Source organism: Abramis brama, assembly GCF_963993115.1.
Source record: "Abramis brama genome assembly, chromosome: 6".
Taxonomy (NCBI): Eukaryota; Metazoa; Chordata; class Actinopteri; order Cypriniformes; family Leuciscidae; genus Abramis; species Abramis brama.
Window position 1 is genome coordinate 27193514 of NC_139968.1, and position 4765 is coordinate 27198278.

At 35.4% G+C, this 4765-nt stretch overlaps 1 long non-coding RNA gene across 1 annotated transcript; it reads left to right on the top strand.

Annotated features, from left to right (window-relative positions):
- The first annotated feature begins 516 nt into the window (after nucleotides 1-516).
- Nucleotides 517-3445, top strand: LOC311085696. The gene is made up of 5 exons (XR_014606896.1): nucleotides 517-1487; nucleotides 1909-1985; nucleotides 2126-2229; nucleotides 2544-2622; nucleotides 3111-3445. It is a non-coding gene; the product is annotated as an uncharacterized lncRNA (long non-coding RNA).
- Nucleotides 3446-4765: the final 1320 nt, after the last annotated feature.

Sequence of the window (4765 nt, forward strand, 5' to 3'; positions counted from 1 at the left end):
GTATGTTTTGCAAAAAATAAAAAAATAAAAGTAAACAGCTGTAAGCACGTTCCAGCCGGGTCCGTCACTTATTGGGTTCCCCGGAAACATTTCCGTTGTGTTCTGTCCTATTTGCAGCGCGTTTCTGTATTTGTTTGTGTTGTGAACTTTTGCAGCGCGTTTCTGTATTTGGTTGTGTTGTGAGTATTTGGAGCACACATGTGTTGTGAAACTGATGAAGATGTTTTCTTAATTTGGGGGTGTTTTTTCTATTTGCATGCTTTTTCTTAAGTTGCAGCACGTTGAGCTCTCTCGGCCACCGTAGAAATGCGTATAAAAAATGTATTTTATTCAATCATAAAAACATGCTTAGATGGCATGATATGTGTTTCTCATAGTTTAACATGTCCTCCATATGACTCAACGTTCAGATTTAAGAAAAATATATTTTCCCCCCAAGATTTTTTTATAAGTGGAAATGTACGTTTCTGGTAGAATGCCCCTTATATATATCACAGCCACGTACCGCACTAGACATCCCAGCCGGCACATGACCGACCTTCAACGTTGAAAAATGGTTGAAATAATGTCAGTTGTTGTTTTAACGTTGAAACAACGTTGAAATAACGTTTAATGCTAAATGGTTGAAAAAGGTTAACAAAACGCTTCTAAATCAACGTTGAAATATGGTTGAATAATGTCAGTTGTTATTTCAACGTTGAAACAACGTTGAAATAACGTTTAATGCTAAATGGTTGAAAAAGGTTAACAAAAACACTTATAAATCAACGTTTAAATTTTTACAAGATCTGTATGTTGAAACAACGTAATGTTTTCGACAACATACTACAAAAATATCTGCCTTTTAACATATTATTATGATAATTAATTAGCATTTAATTACTTTTTATCATAACAGCTCTTCAATGTATATGTTAAAATACAATTATTATCATTATTAACAATAGTTTCACCCTCAAGAGAGCAGTGCAGCAGAAACCTTTTGCCTTATGTGATTTTGTGTGAATTTACCATTTTGTCTGCTTGCCTAACAGTTTACATTGAATTATTACATTTGTATTCACACTGTCATGTCATTTGACCAATTAATTAAATATTAATACAGACTGCACTCAATAGCCTACAACACTATGTTAACTCGCGCAAACTATTGTTATTGGTTGTTTCGCCGTTTTACTTTGAGCATGATTGGTTAATCTGTCTGTCTTCCAGGAAACTGTCCAATGAGAATGTGCGCGGCTCTGCCCGCCTATTTTAAGTTTGAAAATACGTCCGTTATTATTACTCTCGGTCGGTGACGGTGAGCTGCTGCTGCTTGCGTTGATTACTCGGTCAGACCTGGATTATTTTATTTTATTTTATTTTTCTGCCTGTTGAATTCTTAAATTTTGAGCGAATTTGAGTTGATATGTCAATGAAGAACAAAAGCTGGAATGTGAACGGAGGAAGGGGTCGTACGTGGTCTGTAAAAATACTGGCGATATCAGGTAAGAAAACATTTTTCAGTCCTTAACAAGTCTAACGTTTAGGGACACGGTTAAGTTAACGGTCATAGGTTTACTGCAACCTCATAAAATAAATAAGTTATCTCTGTCTGTGTGTGTGTGTGTGTGTGTGTGTGTGTGTGTGTGTGTGTGTGTGTGTTTGTACTGCTTCACCATTAGCGTAGCGATATTAGCATGTATTTCAATGTAAGTTTTAGTACCATCTGACATTGCTGTGTTTTGCTGTTGGTAACGTACTTATGTGTTTAATATTGTCAGCTAACATTAGTTTAAAAACGCATGAGAGGTAAAAAAAAAGTGTGGGAATGAGTAAAGTGGTAAAACCGTCATTTATTCAGTTTACATAATCTCTTCAAACACTGATAACGATATTGAAAATGTATTTGTTTACATTTTTTTTTAGATCAAGCAGCATTGGAATAAAATTATTTATCGGGAGAGAACACCCAACAGAAAGATCCATTCACCAACTAACTTACAGTAAGTCAATTTTACCCACTGTTCGAAAACCTACACTGGGATTAATAGTATTAAGTATGATTTTCATCTTTAAAGTAAGACATTTAACGTTACTGATAGAAAGTCTGAGTAACTTTTTGTCCTTTTGTCTTCTGCTGAAGTGGCTTACTGAAAGTGGATTCATGTCACCTTCATCAGTCCTTTCTTTAATCACTGGAAACCATCAAGGGAAAGACCCTCAAAAATAGGATAAATGCAGCTGCAGGTAAAATTATTTGATGGTTTGATTTTGGTGTACCATTTGGCTTTTTTTGTGTGTGCTTCCCTTGCTATGATACACATTTCTGATGGGATTGCCATGCTTTAAGTGTATGTTTACATTTTTAATTATGTAGGCTAATACTAACAGTCTCAAAGATGACAACTCAGTTCATGTTGTGTGAATGTTATAATGGCAAACGTTTTTACAATTTAAATCAATTTTTAAGATTGTTTAAAGGAATGGTAAAAAACATAAACAAAAAAACCCCTGCTTTTTATGGACTTTTCATTGAATAATTTCTTCTTTCCCCCCTTCAGATTCGCAAAGGATCCAGATGATTACTGGCAATTTGGTGGAGGATTATTCTTTAGCTGCTACATTGCACTATCACTTCTGGTACAGATTCATTGGCCTTTTGTGTTTTTATTTTATTTTACTTGATTTAATAAATTACTTTTAATTAGTACAATGTATGGTTAGGATTCTGAATTAAAACAGTGTAATGTTCTCCACAAATATTATCAGAAATATATAATTGTTGAAACAATATAAACCTGCATTGAAAGATATAAAGAACAGCAGACCTCAACCCTCTCAGCTCAACACCACAATTTGTTGATTTCTTCATCTGGTTTAAGGATGAAATCATGACCTTATGATTATAGTAACCGTAACTGACACATGGAGTAATAGTAATTTTTTTACAATTCCACCTTGGGGCTCTGAAGAATTTCTTGTGTAAATGTACATCTGAATACATTAAAATAAGTGTTTTAGAATGGATAGTGTTGTATACTTTGTTTTCTACCCGACAAATTGAACTGTAAAGTGAAAATCTTATACATGATTTATTTTGTATTCAGTGTTTTTGCTTTTATTTAAAGGATAGTAGCAGACAGCGGGCACGAAGTGAAGAGGAAGTGATGGCATCGGAATGGACCTCGAGCTGGGACTCTGTCGGAGCACTGCACAAGGCTGTCACATTTTATTGAGAATTTAAAAACTTTTTTTTTTACACTTTAAATATTAAATGTTTAATTTAAGGGTTACTGTAATTGAACAAAAACTGTCTTTAAATATTCCATTTAGATGTTTACTTCTACAGGTTTTTAACATTACTTTGAAAACGCTGCAATTTAAAGTTTGAGATGTTTTTCTTTTTTTTCTTTTTTGTATTTTTAGACTTGTTTTTTCAGAATAAAACTTTTTACAATCTTGAGCATGTGTTAACTCATTATTTAATGTGTTTAATTAAGCCATTGCCGCCAGTCATTTAACAGTTAACATTTTTTATTGTACAGTATGGACAGTTAATCACAAATTCAGTCAGCATTGTCATGACTCATGTTCCAACTGCAAACTAGTTTGTAATTGAATGTACAATTTTCCCATTAGATACTGTGTCTAGGGTAGTATTGCAAATTATGCATAGCAAGTTACATAATTACAGTTGCTTTGATTTTCTGTACAAATGTAATGTCTTCAGAGAGTACAGTGAACAGGAAACTCAATCTATAGTTTATTCAATGTTGAAAAATAAGATATAAGGTATTATTTTTCAACGTTGTTTCGTTTTGCAAAATCAATTCAACCTCAACGTTGCTGCAAGACGGTGAAACAACGTCACGGAATCAACGGTGAAACAACGTCGCGAAATCAACGGTGAAACAACGTCACGATTTCAACGTTGAATCGTTTTGCAAAATCGAATCATAATCCAACGTTGATTCAACCTTGGTCCCTGACGTTGATTCAACGTTGAATCAACGTTGAAATGCCGGCTGGGATTATTACTAATGGAAGGAAACGTAGGCGTGTTATCCAAGCATTAATGGCAAGGAGAGTTATACTGTGTCTCTGTGAGCAGCATATGAAGTGTTTCTGGGTTTTTCTCACTCATTTCTGCTCCGAGGTCTTGATTGTGGCATTTATTTGAGGTTTAGAATCCAGTATTTCTGTCATTATTTTGTCTTTTATGAATTCAATATAAAGAACTCCGTCTCGTATTCTGTCCAAACACACCCCGTCATCTACGTCAGGTGACTAAATGCGCAAAAACTGTTTCCATTGCAGTTTTGAGAACTGTCCGTCTTGCCTGCGCTTTTTAGCGCAATTTTCCACCGTACAAATTGCGATTGTTAACTCATGATTTCTGTTCTGTGCGTCTGTGCGCACCAATCTTGCACTTCTATCTACTCCTCAACCAGACCACCTAGAGACTTCGGGTTTTCGGCATTATGTTAAGGAAGGTCTAATCTCGGGAACGCACAAAAAAAATCCAGGAAAAGATTTACTATCTCTTAGTGTTGTGATCCCATGAGGTGAGAAAATTGCGCTAAAACACTCACTGAGTTTTTATTACTTGTTTCACTCCTCCTCTTACTGCAGCCGCCTACTCTCGCATACATTTCAGGCGAGGTAAGGCGCATCTTAAACAAGCCTATCGATCAGCGCAGTCGGTGGAGAGCAACACTGCGCTCGACTGCAGAATCCGACACGTCCGGCTTGCGCTCGCGAGAGTTTTTTGACATACGTCAGC